The 15,003-nt window shown below is 46.6% G+C and overlaps 1 protein-coding gene across 2 annotated transcripts in view; it reads left to right on the top strand.

Moving 5' to 3' along the window:
- Nucleotides 1-15,003, top strand: part of KAZN (kazrin, periplakin interacting protein) — a 226,860-nt gene that overhangs the window by 130,626 nt on the left and 81,231 nt on the right. The window lies entirely within an intron of this gene.

The raw sequence follows: 15,003 nt of genomic DNA, 5'->3' as shown, positions 1-15,003 counted from the left end.
ACTTTGTGTGGTGCTTAAGGAACTGAGTCCGAATCGCTCCTGTAGTACTCGTGGTGTTCTCGCCAGGCTGAAATTCAGTTTCCTGTTAATCAGAGTGTGTTGCCATCGCTGATACGTTTTTATTTGAATGCTTTTGTGTTTTAAGGTTTAAATTTCCCCAATAATTACAGGCTTGCATGACAGTTTACCCCGAGCAGCCTTGATGTCAGAACAAAAATAGTGCGAGCCCTCCCCTTTCCCGATAACTGAATTTACACCTGTGTGATAAAAACGTCAGTAGCTGTTATTTACTCGTTACTTATTTACTGTATCCCTTGGTAGGGTGGTTCGGCGCTATTTTAAATAACAGTTGCGTTTTGGTGAAGCTCTTTAAGGCCAGCATAGCGTTTGGCGGGGCATAGCTGCTGCCGGCAGGATGTAATCATGGAATTACAGAATCATAGAACACTTTGGGTTGTAAAGGATCATAAAGATCATCTTGTTTCAACCCCCCCGCCATGGCTGGAACTGATTGGATTGCGTTGCCGGTGTGTTGTCGTTGGTGGCAAACTGATTTAGAGGGATTAATTAGTGGTTTTATTCCATCCAGCTTGTGTTTCACTGTTTTGGTAGTGGGGGTGTGGGGTGTGAATTCCACTCACCCAGCTGAGATTCCCGGTGGCTGTGGGGATGTAGGAAGTGAAGTTACCTGTGTGGCCAGGGATTTTCTGAAATGCTGTGCAGAGGCTGGGATAATCCCAGCCACCCTCTGCCGTACACCACAGCCAGGCTACTGAGGGCTCTTTTGCTTTTATAAAAATCTGCTGAAAGGGCAGAAGGAGATGATGCCAGCCTCCATCCTCCCCTGCGGAGCTGGGGCATCAGGAATGCAGATGGTGACACGATGTACAGGGCATGCATGTGGAAATGCAGGCTTGCAGCCAGGAAAGCAGGTAAAGCCCTTCAGCTGCTCGTGCTCACGCTGATTTCTGTGTGTGTTCAGTGTTTGCTTTCGTTTCCTCTCCAGGACACTTCTGGGGGGATTCACGTTTCTGCAGCGAGTCCTGGCAGGGGACAGGGGGGTGTGTTCTCCGAGGTTAGGGCTCTTTTTGTTTTCCTCAGAGGTTTTCTAATCTGTTGAGTGATGAAAAAACATCCTCTTTGTGTTCCTTTACTATCAGCGTGCTGGAAAACAGTTGGTGCCCTGTAAAGGTGCCAAAGAAATGTGCTCAGTTCCCCAAAGGCTGCGTGTTTGTGCTTATAACTCTGATTACACCTGCTTTGGAGCTGTGGGGTCCCTGTGATGGGCAGAGGGGGAAGAGTGGCCCTGGAGGAGCTGGATGTGACAGTGGCACCTGCAGCTGGAGCTGCTGGAGGGTTTGCTCCATCTTCCCCCTGTTTAAGCTGAGAAATTTGGCTCGGCACGCTGATGACTCGGAGTGAGGAGAAAGGACGCTGCCACAGCAAGGTGTGACTCCGTGGCCTCGTGGCTGTCAATGAGTCTTTGTCTTTCCCCATGAATTTAATAAGCTGTTATTAACTCTGTGATGTATCCAGCCCTGTGCCACTGGTGTTGTAACAGAAGTCAATCAGTTCAGTGGGAAATTGTATCTAAAGAGTGTTTTGTCTGTCATGCTTAGGGAGGAAAAGGGGGAGAGTACTTGATCTCTGCAAAACCCACCGAGGAGATTCACTCTGCTTTGTGTTTCCTCCCTAAGTTTGGTACTATTGTTTATATGCTGCCATAAATGCTCTCCTACATCACTCTGTGTTTGTGTAGACAGGCCCAAGATATCTATAGTGAGCCATATGCTTTTCCTCAAGGATTTTGAGACGACGTTCAGAAGGATGGGGTGAAAACAAGAATCTCTGAATAGCTCTGCTGTTGTGTGTCTCCTAAGTAGGAGGGCTGCCAAGCTGTTTGATTTATGCAAATGTGTTAAAGGCAAGCAGGAGGATGGGGAATAGGGTGGCAGGAGGATGGGGAATAGGGTGGCAGCCTGCAAGTGCAGATTTGGGGTGTGCTGGTGGTGCTCAGTGGCAGGTGGGTGTGTGCTGGGGTCTGCTTTGGTCCAGGAGGAAAAGCCTGTGGTGGAATCATCAGGTCCCTTTGCTTGTAGAGTCCCAGAATGGTTTGGCCTGGAAGAGACTTTAAAGATCATCCAGTTCCAACCCTCTGCCACAGGCAGGGACATCTTCCACCATCCCAGGGTGCTCCAGTCCCCATCCAGCCTGGCCTTGGACACTTCCAGGGGTCATGAGGCAGCCACAGCTTCTCTGGGCACCCTGACAGGGGAGAATTCCTTCTGTGTGGTGGGCTGAGCTCACGATCTCAGTGCTGCAGGCTCCAGGTCAGTCCCAAGCTGTATGGAAGGAGGTGAATGTGTGTCTCTGTGCCACGCTCAGTCAGTAATTAATACTGAGTATGTCAGATGTGTTATTTGTGTAATTATGGTGCAGCTTTAGACAGCTGGGGGTAATAACTCTGTCCCTTTTGTGCACTCTGAGACTTTTTTTCTGCTACAATGTGCTGGTTTTACCATGGCAAGGTAAGTTTTGAGGGCCTCTTTTCTGTAATTTTAATCAAAACTGAAAGAATTCTGCAAAGAGGGGGAGCAGAACAGTGGGTGTGCGTAGGTAGGCAGGAATGGAACTTGTCCATTGTTACAGTCCTTAACCTGAGTGTTAATCATTCAAACCTCTCAGCCCTGACAATCTCCTTTAACCAGTGAGTGAGCTGGGAGAAGTATTTTGGCTGCAGCCTCTGTCTAAACTTGGATGCAGATCAGGGTGGAAATCAATACTTCGTGTCCCCAGCTTTTAGCACAGCAATTACAGGCAGCACTGGTAACATCTCTGCAGCTGTGTGTCAGCACCTCGTGTTGGAATCCCTGCTTGAATTTGTACTGCTTGAGTTGATTGTGAGCAGAGATGTGCCCAGGGATGCTGGTAATGAGAGAGGGGATGCAGCAGAGCATTGTGGAGGGTCCATGCTGAGCTGGGAGCCCTGTCCATGCTGCTGCACCTCTGGGCTTTTGGCTTCAGAACCTACAGAATCACAGGGTTGGAGGAGACCTTCCAGATGATCGAGTCCAACCCATTCCCAACCCCTCAACTAAACCCTGGCACCCAGTGCCACATCCAGGGATGGTGACCTCACCACCTCCCTGGTTCCTGGAAATTCCCCAAATTCCCCCAAATTCACAGAATTCCCCCAAATTCTCAGAATCACCAGGTTGGAAGAGATCTTCAAGACCACTGAGTCCAACCCAGCCCCAACACCTCAACTCAACCCTGGCACCCAGTGTGCCACATCCAGGCTTTGTTTTGATGGTGACTCCACCACCTCCCTGGGCAGCCATTCCAGAACTTTATCACCTTTCTGTAAAAAACTTTTTCTTAATATCCAACCTATAAATTCACCTGTATTTTCAGCAGTTTGGTTTAGAGCAGTATCTGTGTGGAAAGCTGAAGTCTGGTGATGCCTTGCCATGCTGCATCAGGTGTTTGGTCCATTCAGCCTCGTGTTTTTGCTTTAGTCTCCTTCCCACATTAAATGGAAAACACCTTAATTAATTAATGTTGGTAAAGTGCTTGAAGATGTAACACGCAATCAATGGCTGAGTGTTGTTAATAACACCTCACTCAGCGTTTGGTTTATCTCATTGCTGATTTCAGAGCATGCTGGCACACTGTGAGCTCTGTCTCCTGGCCTGTGGTGGTGAGGATTGGTGGGGTTTGCCATGGATGCTGCCAAAATCCAGCTGGGGCTGGGGCAGGAGCTGCACCCTGCTCCTGCAATAATAAATAGAGTTGCTCTTTGCTGTGCTGGGATCTCAGCACGTGCAGCATGAGAAGGATCTCAGTTGTATCTTGGGATGTGGAGATGCCAAGGGGCTAGGAGGACCTTTCTGCTCATGACAGCCTAAAATAGAGTTTTTTTCTTTTTCTCCTTGATCTCAGTATCCTTTCATAGCTACAATACAAGGACTTTGACTTTTGCCCGGGAGGCAATCAGTTACCTCTGTGCTGTTGCTGTTTTGTGAGTAATCATCTCTGGCTGTTGAAAATGTACCATTTTCATCTCTTCAGAAATCTTCCCTGCTATTTGTTCTTCCAGAGCTGGAGAGCTGATACTGTAAAGAAGCCTGAGGAATTTGGATGCTGCTGCCCAGTTGGGCATTGGGAGCATTTTTGTACCATGCTTATCAGCAGATCAAGGTCTTGCTGTACTATTACTCTTTCTAATAATTTCCTACTTTGTTTCCCTTTGTCCTGCGTAGTTCAGGGAGCAACTTGTTTCATGCTCTAAAACAATTGCTTGTTCTGGGAAATAAATCTGTGCTTAGCAATGTTCCCATGGCTGCTTTGGACACAGGGAACTGCCTGCTGATAACACACCAGGTCCTTGCTGTATCTTAGGCTTTGAAGATGTTCATTTAAGTATCTTTTTTGCAGCTTTCCTATTCAAAAGCCTCATCTGGCGTGGTTAACATAATATTTAGATTCTCATTGCTTTAGGCTTTGTCCAGGAGAGTTAAAATGAAGCTTCTAAGGATGAGTAAGCTCAAATTAACTGAAGTTGAAGGAGGACTTAATCCAGGGCTTTTGACTCACCAGTTTGAAATATAACCATGAAAATGGTGTTAGATTTGCAGGTGGGCAGAGGGACATAGGAGTAAGTCTCAGTCTTAAATTGGGGAGGATTAGATATGATTTTGTTGGTGGTGTTCAGGCATTCAGATATTCACTGGTGGGGCTGGGTGTCATCCAAGAGGACAGTCTGTCCTCTTGTTACTTATTCTTTTTCCTCCAGATAAATCAGTGGACTTGGTGTTCTCTGTCCCTGGGGCTGAATATGGAATTCTCTGAGATGCCAAAAGAGGCTTTGCAGCCTTGAGCAGGAGCTCCTGGCCCAGCCTTGGGGTGCAAACACCTTTCCTTGAGTGGTGCCTTCTCCTCTCTGTGCTTCAGGTACCTCACTGTACATCAGGCAGTGAGCACCAGCATGATGCAGAGCAAAACTTCAGCCTCCACCTTGTTAAAATTCAATCCTCAGGATTTCTCATGCCAGCAAAGCGTGAGATCAGTGCTCTGCTCCTGACACAGCATCTGCAGAACTCTGTGCTCATAACACAGGGCAGCAGCTACACAGAAAACCCCAGGGAATCAGTCACATTTTTTCAGTCTGCATCCTCACCCTTGGGATGCTGAAGGCTCAGGGGGTTTCTTCTTGTTGCTTTGCAATCCCTTCCTGGTTTTCATTTCTGTGCTGTTTTACTTGAGCCTTTATGGGGGATGTTTTTGGATATTGAGATGGATTTTGTGGCACCTCCAGCTTGATTATTTTGGTGTTTGGAAAATGTGTCCTGTGGTAGCAGGAGGTGGGATGGGTTTATCTTTTTTTAAAGGAAAAAGAAGCAGTCCCAGCAGAATATGGAAGTGGAATAAATGCTTTTGAAAGCTTTGAAGCCTTTTCTGTAGTCAGTTTGTCTGCAGGATGGGTTGAGCTTTTTTTAAGGAAAAAGAAGCAGTCCCACCAGAATATGGAAATGGAATAAATGCTTTTGAAAGCTTTGAAGCATTTTCTGTAGCCAGTTTGCAGGAGTTGCAAAGGTGAAGAAAATCTCTTCCTGAGGTTTTCCTTCTGCACCCAATGGTAATTGGAGGTTTGGGGGTGTCATGGTGAGGGTCTCCAGAGCAAGAGGCTGAGGTTGAATGTTGGGAATGGGTTGAGATCTGAGGGGAGCTGAGGTAGCAGAGGCTCTCCAGGAGGAAAATCCATCCCTGCAGAACAGCTTTGCAGTGCTATTGGCCATGATTGAGCGTGACACTGGCTCCCAGGGGTATCCTATCCCCCTCAGCCCAGCTCTAGCTTCCATAATCTGATAAATTACTGATTCCCTAATCTTGTTAGTGCTCTCCTTGCCCAGATCCCTGCAAGGAGCTCTGGGATGGGGACAGAGCTGCCCACAGGTGATTCTGGCTGCTGTTTCCCACCCAGACTCAGTGTGGGTGGCTTTTGGGGTCAGGTTTCTGGTTTTCAGCTGGGCTTGATAAAGTGATGTGTCTGTGTCTGAAAATTGCTGAACTGCAAAGCCCTCTCTGCCTTGGAGTGCAGGAGAGGAGCTGCAGCAGAGAAATGTTTTTGCACAGAGCAATTAGTGAGAAATGGGTTTTTGTCAGGAGGATTTCTGACACTTGCTTGGTGGGAGAGCTGCAGTGGGCAGGGCTGGGTTTGCACAGAGAAATGGGAAAAGCTCTTTTGCTGTTGCTTCTCAGATATGTGGTCAGGCACAGATTTTAAGTATATGAGGCTGGAATTTGCTTTCAGATCACTTGGACAGTGGGAAAGGAGCAGAAGTGCCTACAGAAAGCTGAAGGGGAGTGTGGTGGGATCCTGGATCTTCTGTGGGCTGAAACTCAGCAGTTTTGGGGAGGATCAGCCTTATCATTGAAGAAGGAAGAGGGACTGAGTGATGCTCTGCTATCATGTGGTCCAGCTCTGCGCTTATCTTGTCTTGGAGAGTCATCCTCATCCCTTGCTGCCTCTGCAAATGTTTTTTCTGGAAGGAGCATGTCTTCTGAGGGCATCCATAAATCCATTTCTCATCATTTTTGGTCCTTACAGAGTCATTCTGGCTCACGTCTTTTCATGCCACTTCTTCCTCTCAATTAAGATTTCACAGATTTTAGAGGCTGTATTGGGAACTGAGCCTTTGGGTTTATCTGACAGGGAGCTGATATGTCACAGCCTTTCCTGCTGCTGTCCTGTGCCATCTCCTCTTTGTTGTCTCACTTTGCTGGGTGGCACCTGGGGGAGAATCCTAAACCTTTCCATCACCACCTTTTTCACAGAAGGTGTGTCCTCCCTCAGTGGGGAGTTAAATTAGAAAGCAGCATCTATTGGAGGTGGGGAAATTGATGTTTGGTGTGAATTTGTGGGATGTAAAGAGAATAAGGGAGTACAATGATGTCCTGATGCCTGTCTGCAGGTTTTGCTCTGACTCTTTTCTGCAGCAGCAATGAAACCATGAGAGCTGACATGGCTGGGAAATGGATTTTGCAGGAAAGGTGAAACAGAGCTTGTTCCTCTGCTCCAGCAGATTGAGGCCATTGCCTGTGTTTGAAACTGAGAACCTGAAACTTGAACCTTTTGAGTTTCCTTTGCCTTTTAATTCTTATCAAATCATGCTGTTTGCAGAAGTGGACTCTCATTGCTGTTTAATTTCAGCCAGAACATGAACTTGCTGACTGCTCCCTCAGTCCCTGGACAGCTGGGGAGTTTTCCAGTGGTGAGGGAGAGAGCACATGATGGAGATGATGGAGGATGAAGGCTGGCAGAGCACCCACACTGCTCCAGCCTGTTGCTTTTAACTAAACTCTGCACATCCTCCTTGGAAATCCACTGGGAAAAGCAGCACAGGATCCCTGCTGGTCATCATCAGCTCAGTGGGGACCCAGAGCTGGGACTGGGCAGCAGCCATGCCATGGCCAATCCCCCAAAATCAGCTTCCTTGCTTTCTTTTAACAGCAGAATATCCCAAAATGCTTAGCTTTGGCCTTGTCTGCTTTTTCAGGTGTGCACAAGAGTATCTCATAAACTTAAAGGCTGAGTTAAAAGCTATTTGTAAGATTCTGCTTTTTGGTTTGAGTGGTTTCTGCCCTCCCATCATATAATGGTTTTTTTTTTCAGGGTATTTCCAAGTGTTGTAAGATACAGTTGTGGGTCGAAATTTGCTGCAGGCACACAAGCACAGGAAGTGTTTGCCTGTTTTCCAGGGAGATTTGCTCTATTAGGGGTGGAAAGCAAAGCAAATTGATTTGAGGAATAGATTTGAGGAACTTTTGATGCTAAAGATTTAGATGGTCTAGACATTCCCAATCTGCAGAAGGGGAACAGTAACACGTTAGAAGAAAGCTGGAGGTCTGCTGTTTTAGGTTTAGGTTTTAGTGGACCATACTGAGATTTTCAGTAGGAAAATCTCCAAGTGCAGCTGCCCTGTGACGTGGGAGGCAGGAGGGCACAGCAGTGATGCTGGAGGAGACCTTGAGGGATCTGTTCCCATCCTGGAGCCCTGTCCTTCTCCTCAGCAAGGGTGTGAGGATGAGCAGAGCCCGGTTCAGAGTTTCTTGTTGGGCTTTTGATTCTCCCTTGGAGCTGAACAAAGTCTTTGTGTGATTTGCTATAACAGCAGCACATTGAGAAAACAGATTCTGGATGGTAAAATATTCTCTCTCTCTCTCTGTGTTCATCATTGTTTGTTCTAGCCTTAAATGCACCCAATTATTTGCTTTTATGTTCATCAATTATTGCATTATCTGCTCCAGCAGAACCTGTTGTTTTATCCACCACAGATTCTTAACATTAATTCCTTGACCTTTTATATCCCCTCTAGTATATCCAGAGCTGCTAAATGGCTTTGCCCAAATCTGTTTTTTTTTCCCTGCTGAAGTGATGGCTCAGGCAGGAGCAGAGGAACCATTTCAGGTGTGCTCCCCACCACATTTGCATTGTGTAATTGAATCTGCAAAGATCCTTTTTGTCATCCTTGGGAAGGGAGCTTGTTTTAAAGCCACACAGGGTTTGCTCAAATGAGCTTCAGTTTCCTGCATGATCTCGTTTCGTGGTCAAGAGAGGTCCAGAACTGACAGCTCAGGGTGAAAGGGCTGATTAATGGGGTTCTTAAATTTCCATGAAAAGCAGAGGGAGGTGGTGAGGCCAAAGCTGTGCAGCTCCTGTGAGGAGAGCTTTGAAAAAACCTCATAGTGAAACCACAGAAAGGCCATATATTTAGTGAAAAAGCTGTATTTAACATCAAAAACTTCTGGTTTGGGGTAGCACATTGCAATATAAGCAGAAACTTTGTGAGATTTATTAACTAGAAAGTGGCCAGGCAGTTGTGTTGGCTTCAGGATGGATTCCTGCAGTGCTGCTGTGCATGGATGCTTTGGGTGGGTGAGGCAGAACTGGGAACAGAGGAGCTGGGTGGATTGTCACCACAAGGGTCCCTTGTGGGATGTCCCCAGCCCTGTCTGCCCCGTTCAGGAGCTGCTGAGTGCATCAGAGGGAGGCACCAGGGTGAGCAGGGCTGAGGAGCTGCCACCCTGCCCTGCTCGCCCATGTTCTCATGCCCTTGTCATTGCCCGGCTTGGCTCCAGCTCTGGGACTCACTCACGCTCCCAGAAGTGCTCACAAGTTGTTTGAGCCCTGCTGGAGCTGTGGAAGGTCTGCAGTGGCCCCAGGCAGCTGCCACAGGTGCTCCAAGGGTGGCACCGACAACAATCTGCTGTTCCTTTTCAGAGGAAGCACTTTGCATTTTGCCACCTTTGCAGAGGTCCTTTTTATGTGCCTCTCCTCCTTGGACATGCATCATTTCCAGGGGATTTGGGTAAACGATGTAATTTAACACATCTCCTGTGCCCTGCTTATCGCTGCCATTCCTGAGTGCACTCATTAGGGAGCAGTTTGATTTTGGGTGTAATTCCTCTGACAGGCACATTTACTGAACATCTTTGATTCAGCATTTCACGTGTGGCAGGATTAATGGAAAGCACTTTACTAAAGAGGTTTGAATACCTTGTAGGTTCCTTGAAGATTTTTTTTTTCCCATTTAAATGGAGCTGAATTATCTTGGGCTGGGTTTTTTTATGCTGTTGTGGTTTGTGGACTGAAGTGTTTCCTCTGCTGGGGCGACTGTAGGTCCTGGAAAGAGAATGCAGAATCTGGATGTATGATTACAATTATACTTGTTTTATTTTGGTTGGGGAAACATGAATAAAAAAGCCTTGAGAGCTCTACCTGTTAATTAGCATGACAATGCCGTGGTAAGGACCACTTTGCAGGATTAAAACCCCATTTTCAGATAAGCATTAACTGTGCTTGCTGGCAGATGAACAATGCAGATAATGCCCAGGAGCAGGGCTGGCTGGGCTGTCAGTGACAGCCTGTCCATACTGGGATGGCAGCACAGGTCCCTTTGACCTCATCACCGTGTTCAGTCAAACCTGGCTCTGCACAGACATTTCCCAGTGGATTGGAATATTGTGCAGGGAGAAATCAAGTCAGTCCTTCACGGTGAGACCCTTTAAGGGTAGCCTTGGGAGCAGTAAAAGCAGTATTTACACCCTTGAGATGTAAATTTGCAGGGCTGTGCCTATTTTAGAACCCTTATCAACCTCCTGATACACCTTGTTCTTAGACATGTGGGATTTGGTGCTGCTGCCAAGCTTTCTAGAATTCTGAAGGCTTGTTTCCACCCTTTGGTACCACCTTTACACCAGGAGGTGGCTCAGGGTTAGGATTAAGAGAATTTGGTATGAGGAACCAGATTTTTGCTGCAGTGGGTCCTGTCCCTTGTCAAGACACAAATTTGGCTTTGGGTTTTGGGTTGGGGTTCCAGCTGCCAGAACCTGCCCAGAGTCACCTCAGCTGGGCTCTGGAAGTCACCCAGATGCTTTCAAAGCTGCTGGTGTTGGATCCTCCGGGTGTATCAACCTGCTGATACACCTGGTTCTTGGGCATATGGGACTTGGTGCTGCTGCCAAGGTTTCTATAATTCTGAAGAGTTATTTCCACCCTTTGGTACCATCTTTACACCAGGAGGGGCTGAGGGTTATAATGGATTAAGAGAATTTGGTGTGAGGAACCAGATTTTTGCTGCAGTGGGTCCATCCTGTGAGGCTGGAGAGGACCTGTCCCTTGTCAAGACACAAATTTGGCTTTGGGTTTTGGGTTGGGGTTCCTGCTGCAAGAACCTGCCCAGAGTCACCTCAGCTGGGCTCTGGAAGTCACCCAGATGCTTTCAAAGCTGCTGGTGTTGGATCTTCCAACACGTTCTGAGCTGGGAGCAGCTGAACTTCTGGATTCTCTCAAAGGAAGAAAATTATCCAGGCCTTGAAGACTTGCTGTGATTTATTCCGGTTCCTTTTAGTTGCAGCTGTGCATAAGGACTCCAAATTGAGGGATGTTTTGCTGAACTGCAGTTTTTTGTGAGGTAGCTCTCATTTGCTAATTCTTTTTTGGTTGTTTCTGCCGATGTAAGTACAAGCTTATTCTGCAGAGATGTTTTTCATCTTTGCTGGACTTGAATCAGCAAATGAGTGTTGATATCCTTGTGGCAATCTGGTGAGGAGAGGGGAAGCAGAAAAATGAAGTAATTGATTCTCTGAAGATCATTTTGCTTTTTTATATCAATGGCCAAAGCCACTTTCCAAACCAAGTATCTTGAGTAAGAGGAGGGATGGATATTGTTGGCTTCAAGTAAATGAAGTAGGAAGTTATTAAATATACTCTGGTTGCTTTGCAGCATTTTTTTCAGCTTATCTTAACTTTCTTTAAGTGTGTGTGCACAGTTTAGAGGGTAATACCATTAATTAGAACAACAGGAAAGACTAATGTAAGAGTATAACCCTCTTTAGTATGCTGGGTTTATCCCTGATTAGCAGAGCTGCTCTGATCTTATGGAAATCTGTGTACATGTCATTAGGAAAGTAGGATTAAGTGGGTAATTAATAACACCCAAAAGTTTTCATCGTTGAAAATGAGTAAAAAATTGTAAGGAAAATAAACTTTGATTATAGATAACAACATGAAGTTATTTCTTTATTCCAGTCTGCCAGGGAACAAGGGTGGGAAGAGGAGGCATAAGTTACTACCTGTGAAAAACGCCAGTCACTTGTTTATAAAATTTTTAAAGTTTAATAGTATAAGAATAGCAATATAATTAGAGTAAAAATAATTTTGGACAATTTGGATTAGAAGAATATGAGACTATAAAAACAAAGAGTTACAGACAGTCTGGGTACCTCTTTCTGGGCAGCATAAACCCGAAAAATTACCCATGTTAATAAAGGATTAACCCTTAAAAGCAACAGCCTGTTGCATATTCATACACCTCATCCATGATGCATAAATTCCATTCAAACACAGGATTCTGTCTGGGCAGTGTCAGCTTCTTCCTCTGAATCCTGACAGCATCTTCAGGGCTGAGCAAGGCAGGAAGAAGTTCATTTCTTCTGATAATGGAGCAATACATTCTCTTTCTCTGACAGATTCAGGTGTCCTGTGGCTGCTATGTCGCTGCAAGTCCATTCTTTAAAAAAAAAGTATCCTACATTGCATAGTTTCTATTTTAACATTATGTTATAACCTAAAACTATATTTAACACGCTACTTAAGAAAATTGCCACAGCATAACTTTCTGACACAACACATAGAATATTCATTTCAATATTTGCAAAAAGCCAATCATAAAATCCACATTTTTCACACACAGATGCTATGGCTAAGGCTCAGAGTAAGCCAAGGAGGATGCCAGGGGATTGTCCGGGGTAGTAAACAGCCAAATCTTTCTGAATTTTGCCCAGAATTGTTCTGGGTAAATCTGTGTGTGCTGCAGCAGCTCTGGGCTCCCGGGGACAGGAGGGGTGTGCTGGGGATTGGTGTTACCACAGCAGAGTTGTTCTGGGTGTTATTGAAAGTGTCCTCACGGTGAGGTGCTGGTCAGGCACTGAACTCTGCAGGCACGAGCACGGTGTCTGTCTGTCTGTCTGTCTGTCTGTGTGACAAGCGCTGCTGCCAGCAGAGAATCCCGATGAGGATCCTGCTGGGCTGGGAGCTGCACACAGCAATTTCCTTCCTGCCTGTTTATTCAGGCAAGCCCGGGCTTGTTTTGGGACTCATTTCACCTCTTGTAACTGATGGCTGGCAGGGAGGGTCTTGTGATGAAATCTTGAATGCACACATGTATTTTATAGGTTTTGTTTTTATAAATTTATTTTTTTATGATGGAGAACAGCATAACCAGGGCTTGTCTTGTAGTTATTTCACCTCTTGTAGCTGATGGCTGGCAGGATCAGCTACTTTGTGATGAAATCTTGAATGTACACATGTGTTTTATGGGTTTCGTTTTTTAAAATTTATTTTTATGATGGAGAACAGCATGACCAGGTTTTTTCAGAGGGTGGTACCTGTTCAGGAATTTTAATCTTTGCTCTTCAGCATTTCTTTGAAGCTTATTTGTACAAAGGTGGCACTTTTAACCTGTTGCACAGCTACCCTGTGCCTTTCCCTGCTCTCTTGCTGTGGAAATTAAGGTGGATAACTGAGAGCTCCTGTGGAAACAAAGGTGTGTGAAAAACACCAATCACTTGTTTTTAAAATTTTTAAAGTTTAATAGTAATAAAATGGTTATAAAAATAGCAATTAGAGTAATAAAAATTTGGACAGTTTGGATTAGGACAATACAAGACAATAAAAACAAAGAGTTACGGACAGTTCAGGTACCTCTTTCTGAGCAAAATAAGCCCGAAAAAGGACCCACGTTAACAGTGGATTAACCCTTAAAAACAACAGCCTGTTGCATATTCATACACCTCATCCATGATGCATCAATTCCATTCAAACACAGGATTCTGTCTGGGCAGTGTCAGCTTCTTCCTCTGAATCCTGACAGCACCTTCAGGGCTGAGTGAGGCAGGAAGAACTCGATAATCATAAATAAATAGCAATAGATTGCTATAGATTGAAGCAAGAGCAATAAATTATTTTTTTCTGAAAGATTTAGGTGTCCTGTGGCTGCTATCTCAGTGTGAGTCCTCTCTTTAAAAAAGTATTTTACATAGCATAGTTTCTATATTAACATTATGTTATAATCTAAAGCTATGTTTAACACACTACTTAATAAAATTAATACAGCATAACTCTCTAACATAACACACATAACATTCAATTTAATATTTGTGAAAAGCCAATATAAAACACACATTTTTCACAGACACAAAGCAGCAAGGTCCTTATCAGCGCCTCGCCGATAAACCCGGGCACAAAAGCCTTGGCGGGCACCCACATCTCCTACTTATTTGGAGATTAAAAGCTCTTGAGGCTTTTGGTTTGTTGTGAAAGTTAATTGCCAAGCCCTCGAAGCTTGGCAGGGCTCCCAGGGGAGGCGAGACTCGTCACGCCGGAGCCCCGGGCAGGTGCGGGGCCGGTCCGGGCGGGACGGGCTGGGCAGGGACCGGCACCGGCACCGGCTCCTCCCCAGGGCTTTGCCCCGCACCGGGCAGCAGGAGATGAACGGGACTGAGGAGTGCTGGAATCTGCTGCCAGCGGGGAGATGCTCGGTATGGGGGTGCTGGAATCTCCCCAGCAGGAGCAGGAGATGCTTGGGACTGGGGGTGCTGGAATCTCCCCAGCAGGAGCAGGAGATGCACAATACTGGGGGTGCTGGAATCTCCCCACGAGCAGCAGGAGATGTATGAGACTGGGATGCTGGAATCTACTGCCAGCGGGGAGATGCTCAGTACTGGGGTGCTGGAATCTCCCCAGCAGGAGCAGGAGATGCATGGGACTGGGGGTGCTGGAATCTGCTGCCAGCGGGGAGATGCTCGGTACTGGGGTGCTGGAATCTCCCCAGCAGGAGCAGGAGATGCTTGGGACTGGGATGCTGGAATCTCCCCAGCAGGAGCAGGAGATGTTTGGGACTGGGATGCTGGAATCTACTGCCAGCGGGGAGATGCTCAGTACTGGGGTGCTGGAATCTCCTCACCATCTGTCGGAGATGCTTTTGGTACTCAGAGGTGCTGGAATCTCCCCAGCAGGAGCAGGAGATGCTGAGGACTGGGGTGTTGGAATCTCCCCAGCAGGAGCAGGAGATGCTGAGGACTGGGGTGTTGGAATCTCCCCAGCAGGAGCAGGAGATGCTTGGGACTGGGGGTGCTGGAATCTCCCCATGAGCAGCAGGAGATGCACAATACTGGGGTGCTGGAATCTGCTGCCAGCGGGGAGATGCTCAGTACTGGGGTGCTGGAATCTCTTCATGGGCAGCAGGAGATGCACAATACTGGGGTGCTGGAATCTCCCCACAGGCAGCCGGAAATGTGTGGTACTCAGAGGTGCTGGAATCTCCCCAGCAGGAGCAGGAGATGCTCAGTACTGGGGTGCTGGAATCTCCCCATGAGCAGCAGGAGATGCATGGGACTGGGATGCTGGAATCTACTGCCAGCGGGGAGATGCTCAGTACT

This window comes from Melospiza melodia, chromosome 26, assembly GCF_035770615.1.
Source record: "Melospiza melodia melodia isolate bMelMel2 chromosome 26, bMelMel2.pri, whole genome shotgun sequence".
NCBI classification, from domain to species: Eukaryota; Metazoa; Chordata; class Aves; order Passeriformes; family Passerellidae; genus Melospiza; species Melospiza melodia.
The sequence above is the reverse complement of the archived record's forward strand: the minus strand, read 5'-3'. Positions and strand labels throughout refer to the sequence as shown.